Source organism: Scyliorhinus canicula, chromosome 15, assembly GCF_902713615.1.
Source record: "Scyliorhinus canicula chromosome 15, sScyCan1.1, whole genome shotgun sequence".
Taxonomy (NCBI): domain Eukaryota; kingdom Metazoa; phylum Chordata; class Chondrichthyes; order Carcharhiniformes; family Scyliorhinidae; genus Scyliorhinus; species Scyliorhinus canicula.
The window spans coordinates 12,208,137-12,227,321 of NC_052160.1; the positions used below are offsets into that span (position 1 = coordinate 12,208,137).

Sequence of the window (19,185 nt, forward strand, 5' to 3'; positions counted from 1 at the left end):
TAACTAATACTTTAAATAATAGGAAATTTCCCCTCGATAAGTTTTAAAATGACTGAAAATTCCCCTTCATGGTGCTACTTTACTCAGTCCCTTAAATGGACACTTCATTTCCCAGGGTCCGGTCTAAAGCTGTTCTCAGTTCCTGCTTTCTTGCATCCACTTCCCTTTTCCAGCAACTTTAATTCCTGAAATGACTTTCATAGTGAAGTTATTCCTGCATCCAGCCAAAGCTAGGTGAATCCTCCAGCCTCATTTAAATCCTCGCAAACTTGGCTTCTTCAACCCAAGTATGAGCTCTCACCTCCATGAGCATGACGAATAGTCAACACTGGCTGCTACTATCTCTGTCTCTTTCTCACGCACACACATACATTCTTGTAGACTGACCTACCTAATATCTTAAGAAAACCCTGTAGACCATATTATAATGGATTTCCATGGTTTGGTCCCCACTCAAATTTCATGGCACTGTGAATCACATGGGCCTTCTATCCAGGAAAGAATGCTGATCAACTAGCTTCAAAGCCTCCAGCTCCATTCTGTCTTAGAATTAGATAGGCAGTTTGAAATACAACCATTTATAAATCCCGGCATTTCTCACATCTCTCTGTGACACTTGCAGTCTAACAAAGCAAGCACAAATGCTCTTCCCATTGTCTACAGGCGTTAATATCTTGTACTCTTTCTTCATCCCCAGCTCACTATCCCCAACCTCCCAACTCCTGCTCTTCCTTTAACAACCCAAGCTTGTTTTTGGGCAGGATGCATGGACCCCTTCACAATTCCATTTTATCTTGAATCGAACACAGTCCCAAAACATAACCATCTTACAAACATATTTTGAAGCACTAACCCTTTTTTCAATGATGCACATCTGAAACTGTTTCACAGGAGCACAACGGCTGGTGACAGAGGCTCTCAAATTCATCGAGCCTTGGTGTATTTGATGCTCTGCTTGCCAAATGTAGCTTGCCCCTGCAGAGCGGCCATATCGAGACACTTCACCCAATTTGCACACTACCCAATTTAATTCGAGTGCCATTAGCCAACTCAGCTTTAGCCGTGCTGCTGTCAGGTTTGCCCTGTCGCAGTCTGGTGATCCATGAGGCTTACATACCTGCATCCTGTTCATTTTCCATGTATTATACATAAAGGAAAGAGCGGGCATGAAAACCCTGGTGAAGGGAGCTTTGATTATCTAAACAGACTGCACTTCAGTGTCAAAATTGAAATCCTCCCAACATGCTCTTTATCAGCGAGGGTATAGCCACTGGCGTCAATGAAAATGAATTTATGAATGATTCACGAGAGCAACAGGGCTTCAGTCAGTAATTCCCTGCCGTGTGAGAGTCTGAACCAACTTTGCAGAGTGTGTTAAGCATTATTAGGGGAACATGTCAGCGAAACGCGTGGAAATTGGTCAACAGTTAATTGGACCACATAATTGCTGACGGTAAGTAGCTTTTCAATGTAAACACGAGAACGAGTTTAAGAAGTGACCATTTCCATTCTGTGAGGAAGGTGGATTAAGGAAGATTTAATGGGTTATTTTGTTTTTATCCGCAGCTCTGGCTTTCCTTCGGTGAGTTTATTTGATTAGCTTTGCTCTTCTCTCTGCTGGCTTTGCATCAACAGCTGTTACCTTTGACTGGACTCTGGGGCGGGAGAACTCATCCATAACGGTGAGGAAATAGATGTTGCGATTGGTGGATGGGAGGGGCCCTTTGAAGTCCACACTTAGTCGCTCAAAGGGCCCAGAGGCCTTTATCAGGCGGGCCCTGTCTGGTCGGTAGAATTGCGGTTTGCACTCCGCACAGATCTGGCATGCCTTAGTCATGGCCTTGACCTCCTCTGTGGAGTAAGGTAGGTTGCAGGACTTGATGAAGTGGGCAAGCCGGGTGACCCCCGGGTGGCAGAGGTCATCGTGGATGGCTCTCAGGCGGTCTTTTTGCGCGTTGGCGCACGTGCCGCGGGACAGGGCATCCGGCGGCTCGTTGAGCTTCCCCGGGCGATATTTAATATCGTACGTATAGGTGGAGAGCTCTATGCTCCACCTCAGAATCTTGTCGTTCTTTATTTTGCCTCGTTGTGCGTTATCGACATAAAGGCGACCGACCGTTGGTCGGTGATGAGGGTGAACCTCCTACCGGCTAGGTAGTGCCTCCAGTGTCGCACGGCCTCCACTATGGCTTGTGCCTCCTTCTCGACTGCAGAGTGTCGAATTTCCGAGGCGTTGAGGGTTCAGGAGAAGAACGCTACTGGTCTGCCCGCTTGGTTGAGGGTAGCAGCCAGGGCGACGTCTGATGCGTCGCTTTCTACTTGGAAGGGGATGGCTTCGTCCACCGCGTGCATGGCAGCCTTGATGATGTCGGCCTTGATACGGCTGAAAGTCGACTGGGCCTCATCCGTCAGAGGAAAAACCGTGGTCTTAATGAGTGGCCGGGCTTTGTCCACATATCTGGGGACCCACTGGGCGTAATAGGAGAAAAGCCCCAAGCACCGTTTGAGTGCCTTGAGGCTATGGGGGAGGGGGAGTTCCTTAAGGGGATGCATGCGGTCGGGGTCCGGGCCTAGGACCCCGTTTTCCACAACGTAGCCGAGGATGGCTAGCCGGGTTGTGTGGAACACGCATTTCTCTTTGTTGTAGGTGAGGTTGAGGGCCCGGGCAGTCTGGAGGAACTTCCTCAGGTTTGCACGTGGTCCTGCTGGTCATGGCTGCAGATGGTGACGTTGTCCAAGTACGGGAAGGTAGCCCATAAGCCGTACTGGTCCACCATTTGATCCATCGCCCTCTGGAAAACGGAGACTCCGTTTGTGACACCAAAAGGGACCTTGAGGAAGTGAGACAGCTGACCGGCTGCTTCAAAAGCCGTGTAGGGGCGGTCCTCTGAGCGGATAGGGAGTTGATGGTAGGCCGATTTTAGGTCGACCGTGGCGAATACCCGATACTGGGCGATGTGAGTCACCATTTCTGCTATGCGGGAAAGTGGGTCGCATCGAGTTGCGTAAAGCGGTTTATGGTCTGGCTATAATCCACTACCATTCGTTGCTTTTCCCCGGAGCGGACTACCAATCCTTGAGCCTTCCAAGGGCTGTTGCTGGCCTCTATGACCCCCTCTTTTAGTAGCCACTGAACCTCTGACTTGATAAAAGTCATGTCTTGGGTACTGTACCGGCGACTCTTGGTGGCGACGGGCTTACAGTCGGGAGTGAGGTTCGCGAAGGGGGGGGTGGCGCAACTTTGAGTGTTGCCAGGCTGCATACCGTAAGTGGGGGCAGGGGTCCGCCGAACTGCAGTGTCAGGCTCCGGTGGCTGCACTGAAAGTCCAGACCGAGCAGCAGGGGGGCGCAGAGTTGAGGAAAGTTGTAAAGTTTAAAACGGGAGTATTTAGCACCTTGAATTGCGAGGTCAGTGACACAATACCCCGTGATTTGTACTGAATGGGACCCAGAGGCGAGGGCGATAGTTTGGGAGGCGGGGTGGGTGCGCAGGGAGCAGCGCCTTACCATGTCTGGATGGATAAAGCTCTCCGTGCTCCCGGAGTCGAATAGGCAGGGAGTGTCATGGCCGTTGATTCGCACCCGCATCATTGAGTTCCACAGGTGTTTCGGCCGCGATTGATCGAGCGTGATCGCTCCTAGTTGCGGGTAGTCAGAGTCCTCGGCTAGAACGGACTCACAAAATGGCCGCATGGAGTCACAAAATGGGGACCGCCGTCGGTCGCACATGTCGGGGTTCGAAGATGGCCGCCGCCAAGATGGCCACCCCATGACTCACACGAGGTCGATGATGCTTCGGAAGTGGCCGTGTCCGGCCGCCATGCGGGCCCTGTGAGGCCGGGAGCTTGATTTCTGGGCCTGGTGAGGCTTTTGTTTGTGGCCTTTGGGTCCAGCCAGGCAGACTTTAGCAAAGTGCCCTTCCTTCCCGCAGTCGTTGCAGATCCCGGAGCGGGCCGGGAAACGTTGCCGTGGGTGCTGGCCTTGCCCACAGAAATATCACGGGGAACCCCCGGAGTGAGCGGATCACCACGCGGCGCAGGCCTGTAGCGTGGCCGAGTCTGGAGGGGATCGAGAGGGGTTTGCAAGGTCCGCGGAGTATGTACAGAGGTTACGGTGGGCCGTTTCTAGAGAAGAGGCGAGCGTTACCGTGCCTTGGAGATCCTTTGCCCCGTCTTCTAGGAGCCGCTCCCGGATGTACGAGGACCTGATACCGGACACAAAAGCATCGCGAATATGCAAGTTCATGTGGGCTTCTGCCGTCACTGTTTTATGGTTGCAGTTCCTCTCGAGCGCAGTGAGTCTCTCCACGTACTTGTCCAGAGTTTCCCCGGAACGCTGGCTGCAGGTTGAGAGCAAATGTCTGGCGTGTACCTCGTTAATCGGCTTCACAAAGCGTTTCTTCAGTATCTCGACCGCAGCTTCATAATTTGCAGCGTTCTCGATTGCGGAGGAGAGTCGGTAACCCACATGTAGTAAACACAGCTTGCGAGCACCGTCGATATCAGTCGCTGAGGAGTCAATATAGTCCTCAAAACACCGCAGCCAATATTTAAACATTTCCGGGGCTTCAAGCGACCGAGCGTCCAGGTTGAGTTACTCCGGCTTTAGAGCGCTTTCCATCTTGATGCGTCTGATGATTAAATTGAGAAACCCTCAATTACGACACAGGAGAGAAGATTGGTAATTCAAAGGCTTTAATCATCTGAGAACTGAACAGCAGCCGAGAAGTGTGCTCATCACATGCTGCCGAGTGACCTCATCTTATATACCGTTTCCTGGGGGCGGAGCCAGATGCGGAGTCCCCCAGGGTTCCAAGCCCGGTCTTAAAGGGCCAATGCATTAAAGGTAAGGTACTGTTCCAGCAGCTACTGATACCATTCATCACAAGGGCCATCTCTCAATCGTATCTGAGCTAACCTCTGGCTTCCTCACAAATCCGGCCCTGGGTTTTAGTCGCCGCTCTGTAGTCGGGATATAAAAACGATTCCACACTCTTTGCAGTGCTGGCCAGCACTCCACCTGGTGGATGCACTGGCATTGCGGCACTTCACCAAACCGACGTGACCCAGTGTACCAAATTGAATTTCCTGAATGAATGACTGTGTAACACGTTAAAAATCAAGAGCCGTGTGATATAGCTAAACTGCCATGATGAGAGAGAAGCTGTAATTCACTCGTTAATCATTACAGCCTGTCCAAATGGTCTGCAATCACTTTGAACAAGCTCCAATCACCGAGAGCTGGACTGTCACGGGCTGAATCAGGACAACAGGGAGGCAGACAATCAAAATCAAATGACTCCGACGCCTTGTGTTAGGGTATCGTGCTCTGTTCCCGGCTCTGCTGATTACTGCAAGGTCAGGAGGAGAGAGAGGGGAGGTGCGGGAGAAAGGTGCCGACTGCCCCATTAATTGGGTAGATTTTGGTAATTAAGCAGTTTCTGAAGAGCTTGATTTCTAAGGTGCTGAAATTGTCAGGGGTGCGTGCGGCAGTTGGGTGGTGTGTAAAGCTGAACAACTCCAGCCTGTTGGCAACCGGGTTGGCAGTGAAGTAATGGTTTTATCTGATGGAAAAACCTGCATGTTTTGAAGAAAATCCATTCCGCAATGATGCAATTTTAATAACGTTTCTCTGCCCTGTCCCAGGTTCCAGCTCTCCGTCTCATTTGGCCAATTTGAAGGTTGAATGTTTATTTTTAACAATACACAGACGGCAGCCACAGCAATGGTTGCAACGTCCACAGAGTTTCCCAGAATTGTCACGACACTGAAGGAGGCCATTCGGCCTGTCCTGTGTGCGCCAGCTCTCTGAGTGGGCAACGCACACAGGTTGCCATTCCCTCACCTTCGGCCCACAGCCCTGCACATTCTTCCTTTGCAAGTAACATTCGCGCCACACACATGCCAGGCAATGACTATCTTCAATGAGAGAGAATCAAACCAAAATCCCTGTTTTACGTTCAATGGCGTTACCATCGCTGAATCCCCCACTATCAACATCTTGGAGGTTACCATTGACCAGGAACTGAACTGGATTCACCATATAAATACTGTGGTTACAAGAGCAGGTCAAAGGCTCGTAATCCTTCAGCGAGTAACTCACCTCCCGACCCCCCCCCCCAAAGCCTGTCCACCATCTACAAGGCACAAGTCAGGAGGGTGATGGAATACTCTCCACTTGCCTGAGTGAGTGCAGCTCCAACAACACTCAAGAAACTTGACACCATCCAGGACAAAGCAGCCCTGCGTGATCGGCACCCCATCCACAAACATTCACTTCCTCCACCACCGACTCACAGTGGCAGCCGTGTGTACCATCTACAAGATGGCACAGGAACCCACCGATAATCTTTAGGCAGCACCTTCCAAACCCGCGACCACTACCATCGAGAAGGACCAGAGTAGCAGATACCGGTGAACCCTACTACCTGGAGGTTCCCCTCCAAGTCACTCCCCATCCTGACTTGGAAATATATCGGCGTTCCTTCACTGTCACTGGACCAAAATCCTGGAACTCCCTCCCTATCAGCACAGTGAGTGTGCCTACACCACACGGACTGCAGCGGTTCAAGAAGGCAGCTCACCACCACCTTCTCAAGAGCAACTAGGGATGGGCAATAAATGCTGGCCTGGCCGGCAAAACCCACATCCTGTAAAAATGAATTTTAAAACAGATAATCCAAGGCCTTCCTGAATGCCTCGATTGAATCTGCCTGCACTACACTCTCTGGCAGAGAATTACATATATAAACCCCTTGCTGCAAAATAATATTTCTTCTCGTGTCACCATTGTTCCCTTTGTCGATGAGCTTAGAAATCGGTCTAGAACGTAGCTCCGTTTCCCTGACGTTCTGCATCCATTCCCACCGAACCTACCCACCCCCCTCACCCCGATCTTTAATTGCCCACCTCTTTCCCAAACCCTCGCCAATTCAATCCCTCTCCTCCACCAAAAGCAGAAGCTTTGTCAGTGGAGGGTTTGTGATCCAGAAAAGAACATTTGAAATTGTGACTTTTGAAAGCACTCACGCGGAAGTGTGAGTTCAGGGAGACCAGGGGCTGGATTCTTCGCCGCCGGGATGCTCCGCTTTGCCGGCTGCCCAGGGGTTTCCCAACGGCGTGGGGCTGCCCCACAATGGGAAATCCCATTGACCTGCCGGCGTAATGGAGCATCCCGCCGGCGTGCTGAAACAGAAATGTGGCGCAGCGGGGCGGAGAATCCAGCTCAAGATGTCTCATGGTACAAGAATCATTTGATGGGGGGGGGGGGATTCTAAGAATAGGTCCACAGACATTCACTTGGGTTCAGAACAGGGTGTGTTAACTTGACCACAGGCAATCTGTGTGTTTGAAAGGGACTTTGTATTTATCAGACCATTGCAGCTCAAGATGCACTTTGTAATCTGTGTCAATCTTAAAATCTGTGCGTATTGTTTATTATAATCGAACTTCCCATAGAATTTTCATAGAATTTACAGTGCAGAAGGAGGCCATTTGGCCCATCAAGTCTGAACCGGCTCTTGGAATGAGCACCCTACCCAAGCCCATACCTCCACCCTATCCCCATAACCCAGTAACCCCACCTAACACTGAGGGCAATTTGGACACTAAGGGCAATTTAGCATGGCCAATCCACCTAACCTGCACATCTTTGGACTGTGGGAGGAAACCGGAGCACCCGGAGGAAACCCACACACACACGGGGAGAACGTGCAGACTCCACACAGACAGTGACCCAAGCCGGGATTCGAACCTGGGACCCTGGAGCTGTGAAGCATTTGTGCTAACCCCTATGCTACCGTGCTGCCCAAAGCCTTCATGTTCAATCAATATTTTTTTTTCTTGTTGTTCAAACTAGTTAACACTCCTACGCCTCTGTTCCTCCGTGTTTTATTTTAATAATTAGTCTTTTGAGCCAGGGTTCCATTCCGGGATTTTCCCATCCAGTTATAACACCAACTGTAAATATTACCTAACTCTCTTTTGAATGTTACAATTAGAGTTGTTTCCATCGTGTTCGAGCAGTGTGTTACAGTTCACAATGACTCACTTGCTTCAAAGGCATGTCCCGGTTTCTAACCTGTGGTTCATTTGCCAATTTCCTCAACCACCTTAAACCTCTGAAATACTGACCCTCCTGTCTCAGAAAGAGTTTCTCCTCAGTTATTCTATTACTCAGGCTCTATGGCCTGTTGTCAATAACTATCCAATCTTCCTCACAGGTATAGAATGATTCCATTAGCATAGTGGCTAGAGTAGACCAATTATAACTCAGAACATAGCAGTTGTCATTTCTCTTCCCACACCTCTTAATGCATTGAGGCAGACTGTCTTCTGTTCCCACGGCAAGGTTTTCTTCCTGGCACAGGTCACTAATCTGTCTTTGAGGGGCTTATAGCTTGAGGTGCGCTACTCCATATCAAGGGTGGCTGAGCGGGAGTCTCTCCCACACCATACCATCAGCCATTGGCGTGTTTGGAAAGATTTGGCAGATTGACACTCACCCTGTTTTTTCCCGTTATGAATGCACCTTCCTTGGCCATCAAGTCCCGATGTGGGGCTCGAACCGGGAGTTCCTGGCTCAGAGGCAGGGATGCTCTCCACCGCACCACAAGACCTCCAGAACATTGCAGGAGCACATTATAAATATATCTTTATTCATTTCTGGTGATTCTCTCGGCTACGTGAGCCTGTATTGACTTACAATGAAGGCCTTCTGCCTCGAATAATATATTCTGCCTCGAATATATCATATTCACTATCATTTTGTCAGATTGAACAGTCCAGCAGATCTGTTGGCTGGGTTTTACACTGGGGAGGGCACCAGGGTTAATATCGGGGCAGTGGGGGCGGGGGTGAGTGGGGGGGGGGGAGCAGCCTGCATCCACTCAGCCCGGCTTTAATTTTTCAGGTGACTCCTCTCTAATTAATGTAAGGACCTGTGTCCACCTACTAAGGACATCCTGCCTTGTGGAGCTTCTGGCCAACTGGAGACTGGTGGTTTTTCACACCAGCAGCGCCAAGCAGGGGAGGTGGTCACTGCAGGTACTGCAGGTAGGCCAAGGAGGTGGCATTGAGCAGTGGGCCGTGATAGTCAGTCAAGTCTGAGACCTCAGCGGGGATAGGCTGATAGGCCCCCGCAAGGTGAGGAGAAGGGGAGTGGTCTGGGGGGGTGGGGCATGATGGGAAGGGTGGGGAGGAAAGGGTGAATGCTAAACTATTGGAGGGGGGCCTCCGATTGACACAACAACCCTTTTTGCTGAGCGGCAGCCCACTGGGTTAAACCTGCTGGGTTACACATTAGACACAAGCCTCAATGACTGCCCATTACAGCAGTGTCAGGATGAGGCCCTTTAGTACACATTCATTGACAATGGATGGCCACTCTATCAAAGTGTCCCCGGTTGGTTCATGTTTAAAGATAGTTAAACTTCTTCAGTGTTTCATCATAGTAAGTTCTTATTCAACTGCTTGTACCATGGCTTCCCCCAGACTTTATGACTACTATGGGACGCCAAGTGGTACACTTGGATTGCATTTCCAAACCCAAGCTCCCATTTTTTTTATACCAAACAAAAGATCCACACATCCTCCTTATTCCAGTGATCCAAAGGCAAAATTGCATGCACAATCATGTGTAATTGTGAGTTACCCAAGTTATCCACTATATACCTACTTCTTGCAGGGGCAGCACGGTAGCATTGTGGATAGCACAATTGCTTCACAGCTCCAGGGTCCCAGGTTCAATTCCGGCTTGGATCACTTGCCCTTAGTGTCCAAAATTGCCCTTAGTGTTGGGTGGGGTTACTGGGTTATGGGGATAGGGTGGAGGTGTTGACCTTGGGTAGGGTGCTCTTTCTAAGAGCCGGTGCAGACTCGATGGGCCGAATGGCCTCCTTCTGCACTGTAAATTCTATAATTCTCCCATGCATTCACAGCTATTCATTCTAATAGTCAGTTTCTGCTCTTGATTGAAACATAATCTTTCAATCGTACAGTTTCTTCATGTCAGTGCCAATCTGGCCAACTGACAGTGTCAACCTATGCTAGGCGTAAATGTTGGAATGGGCCCTCTGGGAGCCGCATTTGGGGAGGGGTTCCTGTTCTGTTTGTTGGGGGAGGGAGACCCCAATGCTGATATTTGTGGTAAGAGTAGGAAGGTGGAATGGTGGATAGTGTTAAGGAATGGCTTAAGAAACATTCCAATTTGATGTCCCATTGATCCAATAATTGGCACTGATATGTAAAGAGGCTACAGGTGGCCTTTGAGGCATGTGATGTGATGATAGAGTTTGGTGCGAGTGTGTTCAAAGAAAAATAAAGGTTTTTGGGAAAAGGAGCAGATCTGTTGACTCTTTACTCAACAGCAGCCAGAGACTAACAGTGGTAGCCGAGGATGGTTGCTGTGTAAATAAAGGGTTGAAAGATACTTTTTCAGAAAAAAAAATAATTCTGCATCAGCCAAAGAGTGAGTGAGAAGGTAGAAAGAAAAAAATGTCTGAACCTAGGATATAGATGGCCAGACATGACCATCCACCAGTATTTTCTGAAATGGGCTCGTACGACCAATGGAGAAGTGCAGTAGTTATGTGGACTGCCTTGGGAAAGAGAAAGCAAGGTATGGCATTGGCTCTTTCTCCACCTTATGACAGTAAAATCCGAAACAAAGTGTTTTCTGAGCTGGAATTGGAACAATTAGACTCAGAAGAAGGTCTAGAGACACTATTATGTTTTATGGATCAGATTTATCAAAAGGATGATTTGTTAAGTGCGAATGAAGCCTGGTCAGAATTTGATAGATTCCAGAAAACAGAGGATATCTCTATTGAGGACTACGTAATGGAATTTAGGAGATTATACAGAAGGCAGCACAAACACCGCCTGGAATTTCCACAGTCTGTGTTGGCATTGATGTTACTGGACTGTGGTAGAGTGACCAATATGGATAGGCTCCTGGTTTTGACAGGAGTTAAGTTTGCGGATAATGATACATTATTTGATCAGATAATAGAGGCCTTAAAGAGGTTTCTGGGGAAACATTCAACTCCTGTGGCTCTTATGTCACAAATGGGTCAGTCAGCAATAAAGCAGACTATGGAAGACACACGACTGACAGGATGGCGAGATCGGATGGCTACGAACACGTTCCGAGAACATGGAAGGAGATCGGGACCTGGAAATTATGAGGACAGAAACCCATTTAAAACCTATAGTAGGAGGAGGGACATGGAGACTTCAAATAGGAAAATGAATCCCAGAAATGCCCGGGGTATGATAAATCGATGTTTTCAGTGTGACTCTCAATACCGTTATGCTTTCAACTGTCCAACACGTTATAATAGTGTTTGAAGTGACACATGATACGGAAGAGTCAGAAGAGGAAAAAGATAGTGACCAGAAAGAAGGCATTGTCCTATTAACGAGAAGTTTTACTCCGATAATGAGGGTATTGGTTGCAGAATCCTTCAATTGTGCTGTATTGGACAGTGTCTGCACATCTACTGTGTAGGGAATTGACTGGTTAAAATGTTACCTGGACTCTTTGAATGCTGAAAATCGTAACAATGTTAAGGAATTTGAAAGTTCCACAAGTTTCAGGTTTGGGGATGATAATACTCTGAAGTCACTGAAAAGAGTGGTGATCCCTTGCAATATTGCCGGAGTGAATCATTTCATTAGCACGGATGTTGTATCAAGTGAGATACCTTTGGTTCTTAGCAGACCGTCAATGAAGAAAGCACACATTAAACTGGATATGGAACAGGATAAGGAAACAGTTGTTGGAAAGACGGTGGACTTACAATTTACACAGTCGGGACACTATTGTATTCCATTACTGACAAATAGTATTTCAGGTGCAGTTGTTAAGGATGTGATATTGGCAGCTGGAAGTGGGACTTTAGCTGATAAAAAGCTTGTTGTATTAAAACTGCATAGGCATCTGTCTCCTTGGAGGCTGAAAAATTAATTAAAGGATGCAGGGGTAAGGGATGAAGACTATACTAAGCTGATAGAACAGGTTAGTAATCGCTGTGAGGTTTGTAGGAAGTACAGAAGGACACCATCACGACCGACAGTAACCCAATCTTTGGCCAGGGATTTTAACAACATTGTGGCTATGGACCTTAAGATCTGGGATAAAGCTTTTGCATTTTGTAGATTTAGCAACCATATTTAGTCAATGAACCATTGTATGAAGTAAAGAAAAGAGTAATCCTGGATCAGATCGTGGAAAAATGGATAGGGACAGGAATGGGCCCACCGGCAAAATTCCTTTCAGACAGCGGGGGAGAATTTGCTAATGATGAGTTTAGGGAAAAGTGTGAAAACCTAAATATCACAGTTATGAATACGGCTGCGGAAAGCCTATTTTGTAATGGTGTGTGTGAAAGAAACCATGCAGTAATAGATGGCATGCTCTGGAAAATTTTGGCAGATAGACCAAATTGCAAGTTAAATTCAACCTTGGTATGGGCGGTACTTGCAAATAATTTGTTGCAGATGGTTGGGGGCTACAGTCCCTATCAATTAGTGTTTGGTAGAAATCCTAAAATTCCATCCATTTTTGATGACTAGCCTCCAGCTTGGGAAGGGACTACAATTAGCTCGACCTTTGCTGAGCATTTAAATGATTTACATAACAGTAGAAAAGCTTTTTTGGAAGCAGAATTCTCTGAAAGAATTCGCAGAGCTTTGAGGCATAATGTACGGCCATCAGATGCCATTTTTCAACAAGGAGACATAGTATACTATAAGTGATACAATTTTAATGAATGGAAAGACTCAGGGAAGATCATAGGCATAGATGGCAAAACAATTATTTTGCAACATGGCAATCAGACTGTTACAGGCCTAATTTGGGTAATCTCTGCTCCTAACTTAATCCCTGTAATCCAGGTATCATTTTTGTAAACCTACATTGCACTCCCTTCAAGGCCAACGTATCCTTCCCAACGTGCCGAAGCAAAAGCAAAACCCTCAAAGTAAAGTTTAGGCCACATGATGGCACAATACAAATACAGAGAACCAATCAGTCTGAGAACTCAACACAATGGTAAGAATAAAATATAATGTTCCCGGTCGTGGATGGGATCCAACTTCCAGTCATCTCAGCTGGCACAAGTCGAAAGCTTGGTCTGGTAATCCTAAATGCGCCAAGAGAAAGGGCAACAAAAGTCCCCAGAGGGAGAGAAACAAAAGACGAGGGAGACAGTGTGGAATCTTACTAGAGTTTGGCAAAGTGTCAGGCTTCAGTTGCACAAGCCAGTTTTCTCCCCAAATATTGAGCCTTTCTGAAGAAAGAAAGAATGAGCTTGGCTTACGCCATCTGTTGGGTTGGGGGCATTATAGAGCCAGCGGCCGGCTCCACAGAGACAGGGGCGCCATCTTTAAAGGATACCCTGATCAGCGCTGCAGCATGACAGTCCCCATCATGGAGATATCAGGGGCCCTCCCATCACCTCCCCTCCCCGCCCCACCGACAATCCTTGTAGACGTTCCCACTCCCTCCCCCATTCCTTGCCAGCTTCATCTCCACCCCCCTTCAAACAATCTTCGCCAGCATTCCACACCCCACCGCACATCTATGAACCACCCCACATGGGGCTCCCTCTAGGGCCCGCCCCGGTACTGCCCTCCTGGCATAGGTTGGTGCTGCCAGGTTGGCACTGTGCCAACATGGCAATGTGCCAATATGGCAATGCCAGGTGTTCCAGGCGGAGTCCCTCTCCCCCCTGAGGGCTATATGTACCTCTGTACCCCCCCCCCCCCCCCCGGAGGGGTCCTCTCGACTGGTCCTCACTTGGCCAAACCTGTTGTAAACCTCGCTGATGTGATGCCAACGAGGTATGAATATTTAATGAAGATCATGTGGTGGGGAGCTGGCAAATAACATTTTAAATCAAGGAAATCTTTTAAAATGAGGAGTTTAGTCCGATGTCCGATTCTCTGTTGGATTGGGAACCCCGTTATAATCCACCCCTTAATGTTTCCAGTCCGTATCACATTCCCGTGTAGCAGAGGTTACATGACGTTGAGAAGCCAGGTAGTACACTTACTGATGATTGTATTTCAAAATCCAAACATCAGTCACGTCTAAGACGATGGAAGGATGGGGTGGGTGGTTCAGCAGCTGATATGCCACCAATGGCACAGCACCCTAATTTATGGGTCCACATGCCTGTGTACCCACCCACAAGTGCCATCTAAACCGCAGTCCAATTATGTAGCATTGGGGAACCATGAGCAAAGGGTTTTGCAGTCCTTCAGCTTTGGAATTTGTTAATCATTTGAATTTTCAGCGCAGTGTTGTAGTTTTAGGGCGTAAAATCCAGTTGCACAGTGCTGCATCCAGTAGGCCTCGAAGGCCTTCATCAAAGATGTATTGGATCCTCTGCTGCGTTACTCTGGGCACTGCTGCAGGTGCCTGGCCCTAATGCTGCCGAAATATAATCCAGACATCCACCAGAAATGAACTGAAATAATCTCATAGGGACAAAAATGAGAAAAGTAGTGTTTGTGATCCACTTACCGATGTTAAGTATAAACGGTGTTTTAAATCACTGCTCCATAATTTCCTGGACTTGTACCTGTTTTTCGTGGGTATTGCTTTGAGTTTGTACCATAGGGTATACAAACGATGATAGCTCTGGTGGCCATTGATAGATGGATCATTTTGTTAAGGGTAAACTGTGGGTCGAACTCACTCTGAAAGTCCAGGCCACACATAACTTCCAGGTATCAACATCGAGTAACATAGAATTCCTACAGTGCAGAAAGAGGCCATTTGGCCCATCGAGTCTGCACCAACCCTCTGAAAGAGCACCCTACCAAGGCCCACTCCCCTCCCCATCCCCATAATCCACCTAATTTGCACATCTTTCGATGAAAAGGGGCAAGTTAGCACGGCCTATCCACCTAACCTGCGCATCTTTGGACTGTGGGAGGAAACCGGAGCAGCCGGAGGAAACCCACGCAGACACGGGGAGGAAGTGGAAATTCCACACAGTGACCCAAAGCCGGAATTGAACCTGGGTCCCGGTCGCCTTGCGGCTGCGGTGCTAACCATTGTGCCACCATTTGCAGCATCTGTGCATGCGGTGAATGCTTCTTAATACTAACTGTCGCATAAAAGGTGCCTGGCTCTTTCCATTTGCACTTTCACTGACAACGTATAAGGCCGACCATAGTCATTTTCTTCCTTTTGTTTTTTTTCTTTTTTTCTTTCATTTTTCATTCATTTTTCCCAATTAAGGGGCAATGTAGCGCGGCCAATCCTCCTACCGTGCCTATCTTTGGGTTGTGGGGGTGAAACCCACGCAAACATGGGGAGAATGTGCAAACTCCACAGGACAGTGACCCAGGGCCGGGATCGAAAGTGGGACCTCGGCGCTGTGAGGCAGTAGTGCTAACCACTGGCCGTTTTCTTCCTTAATGGTGAGAGACCAGGATCTGTGCAAGACCAAAGAGATGTAGCTGCCCACGTAAACAAATCACAAAATGCCCACATACAGGAACAGACAAAGGAACAATCAGAAAGGCTAATGGACGCAGTGGCCCATGACTGCTTGGTCCTTTGGAGCTGAAATTGATAGATGTTTGTTCTGTAAAGTTAACACCGATCATGGAGAAAAAGGTGGTTAGATCGAGTTGAGATTCAGGTTAGCTACTATCCGACTGAGCAATAAATAGGAGGGGCTTGACTGCTTCTGCAATTCACCAACAAATGTTAGAGTTGGTAACAAATCTTTCATCCCATAATTATCATAACGAAGCTGGAATTAATGCCCCATTGTGCTCAAACATTGTTATAAATTTGTTGAAAGTCATTGCAGCTAAGATGGATGCTGCTTGTTCACGTTAGATGACAGAATTAGGATTAATTATGCACGGGCTTTTCGAATGGTACAAGGCTCAACGAGGTCAAAAATGGTGTTGCTGCCCAAGTCCACACTTTTGGGATGAATCTGATTGGATGTCATACTGGTGAGTGAGTTAGTGTGCGTGAGAAACAGCCAGCAAGAGTATCCACAGCAGATTTGTGATGCAATGTTGAATCAACTCCAGCGGCATCATTCCAGGTCTCTATATTCCAGTCAATGCTCTTTCTTCACTTCACACAGCCGAGCGCAGGTTAAGCAGGAGGAAGGATTTCTGACCCCATCCAGCACTGTTTATGTAGGTGAATGATGGCTAATTCAGAGGCTTCTGAGGGTGGTGATGCAGTGGGCAGAATATGGCATTTGTTCACAACTCTGATCGCTCAAGTGAGGCTATCAAAATTCTTCCCACACTGTGTCCAGTTCCTCAATGCTTAAGTCCCGGCATTAATCCATATGACTATCTGTTCTCAATATCTTCTGACCCCTTTGGATACAAGGTAACTCTCCTCCATTTCATTTCCGCACGTGAGGCTCACTGCGCAGTGTATGAACACTTTGTACCCACATTTTCCCATGTTGAGCCAGTTTGATCTGTTTACCAGGTCAAATTCAGCTCCTGAAAGACAGCCAGCCCCCATCCAGCCACAGCAACTCCCCTTTTAACAGATGCAGGCTTTCAATTAGGGCAGGCTATGCTTAACCAGTGCTGGTCCTTCGCAATGTTAGGCCCCAGTTGTCACCTCCAGCCAATCAGAAGCATTCGGTCTAAATGCTGAAGCCACTGCAATAAGCTGACAGCAACATAGAACATATATGCAGAAGGAGGTCATTTGGCCTTTCGAGTCTGCACTGACCCACTCAAGTCCTCACTTCCAACCTATCCTTGTAACCCAATAACCCTTCCTAACTTTTGTTTTGGACACTAAGGGGCAATTTAGCATGGCCAATCCACCTACCCTGCACGTCTTTGGACTGTGGGAGGGATCCGGAGCACCCGGAGGAAACCCACGCAGACACGGGAAGAACGTGCAGACTCCACACAGACAGTGACCCAAGCCGGAATCGAACCTGGGACCCTGGCGCTGTGAAGCCACAGTGCTATCCACTTGTGCTGCAGAAACAGACAGTGTGATCAACGTGTACTGATCCATCACCATCCCCACAATTGTTTACTGGTGCTGTCAAATTCAGCCCCCTTCATGTGATTTAGAACTGCAATATTCTGTGTGAAGTAGACTGGGAACGATTTGAACTTCCAGTGATAGCTGGCATCCTTCTTTGGCAGACAGACCCACAGTGGAAAGGATAGGCTGCAAAGTCGCTGTTCAAAGCCGTGTGCCAACTTCGTGCTGGACTCTGCCAGTCTCCTTGATATCGATCTCAGGCTTGTGTACCAGCTTCCCAATGCACCAAACATTATGCTCTGCAAACCCATCAACATTATTCTGCAGCCTTCCCCCATCGACATGCTCATCTGAGTCCTCGGCAGCAGAACTCCCTGTCCAGAGAGCTGCCATTTGGGCTGCCATTGCCCGCTGTCCTGCCCTCAGCCATGCCCAATGTCTCAGCATGTGCAGATCACTCGTCTGTGCTGTCCACTAAATTAATTAAGAATGAAAATAATTCAGATATATTTCTCACTTGAGATTGTTCCATTGGTTCATTTACACTTTCCAGAAGTGACATTCGTACACAGAGACCCACTCTCTGCAAACAAAAGGCCATAAGACATAGGAGCAGAATTAGGCCACTCGGCCCATCGGGTCTGCTCCGCCATTCAATCACAGCTGATATTTTTCTCATCCCCATTCTCCTGCCTTCTCCCCATAGCCCCTGATCCCTTTATTAATCAAGAGTCGATCTATCTCTGTCTTAAAGACACTCAGTGAATTGGTCTCCACAGCCTTCTGCGGCAAAGAGTTCCACAGATTCACCACCCACTAGCTGAAGGATGTGTTGAAACCGTGCACTGTTTTTGAATGACCTGGGAGCTAAACGCTGTTTTCTTCTGTCGTATAAATTATTGGGTGTGAATTAATCGCTGTGTTGCGCCCAGCAGAGATCTGCACGCGCTGACAGCCGCTGCCACTGCCTCCCAAGGGGGGTGTTGGTCACCAGGCTGCTAGGCCTCCAACCCCCTCGGGGGAACAGGATGTCCCGTCTCGCCACCATTGCGTCTAGAAACCTGGTCAGGTCGACATCGTCAAAGCGAGGAGCCAGTCTGCGCGCTGCTGTGCTTATGTGTTCACTGGGAGTGAGTGGTAAGGGAGCGTTTAAAATTAGCTGCCCCTTGTTAGCAGCCAGCTGCTGGGGCGCACGCCTGGCGAATCAGAAGGCGAGACAGCCAAGAATGGCGAGAAGCTTGTGGGGGCTCAGTTCCGGCAATAAGTAGCGTTAAATAGTAATCGCTTATTGTCACAAGTAGGCTTCACTGATGTTATTGTGAAAAACCCCGAGTCGCCACATTCCGGCACCAGTTCGGGGAGGCCGGTACGGGAATTGAACCCGTGCTGCTGCCTTGTTCCACATTACAAGCCAGCTGTTTAACCCACTGTGCTAAACCAGCCCAATACGATCTCACCAATAATGCGGTTGTGGAGGGAACGCCACGAGAAACACCCTGCCCAAATGGACATTTTTTTTAACGTCATTATTACGTTAAATCGAGCCCGTTGTGATCGTTTGAAATTTGCCATCCTTGCATTTGTCCTGACCCGTACATGATGGAAAACTTCGACCATTTGTCTCTCTTTACAGCAATATGTGCCGTGTCTGTTTTTGAGCCGGCTGTGTGAAATCAAGTGATAATGAATCGTTTTTGCTGCCATCGTACTGCTCTGTGGCTATTGAATTTCACCCCCCCCCCCCCCTTTATCGGATTTAGAAATGCAACATTCTGTCCTGGGTGTGAATTCGACTGGAAATGACAGATTCTTGGCAATTTGAATTTCCAGCGTGATCTGGCATCCTTTAATAACAGACAATTTCCATTCTTCTATTCATTGGTCTGTGTGATATGTTGAATTATTCAAGAATCTGCAAAGGAACCAAATGTCTAAATGTCCATTATGGTTGGCAGTGCACACTCACACATCCCACCCCAGACATGGCTGCCACCTTGGACAAGTGTGCGCCCGTTTTATGTTATAATTATAAAACAGGCGAGCTGTCAACATGTTTCTTGGCCCACTTTTCCGTCAAGAGATGCAACAGAGTTCTCTAGACTGGGCTGCATCCCTCGAGAACCAAGAGTGTATATCTTAACTTGCATTCCCCGAGGCTAGCAATTACCATACTTAGGTGCT

The 19,185-nt window shown here is 48.1% G+C and overlaps 1 long non-coding RNA gene across 1 annotated transcript in view; it reads left to right on the forward strand.

Annotated features, from left to right (window-relative positions):
• Window positions 1-1,509: 1,509 nt before the first annotated feature.
• Window positions 1,510-19,185, forward strand: part of LOC119979039 — a 47,210-nt gene continuing 29,534 nt past the window's right edge. Inside the window, exon 1 of the long non-coding RNA XR_005463626.1 lies at window positions 1,510-1,582. This is a non-coding gene — a long non-coding RNA (uncharacterized LOC119979039). The remainder of the gene's footprint in view (window positions 1,583-19,185) is intronic.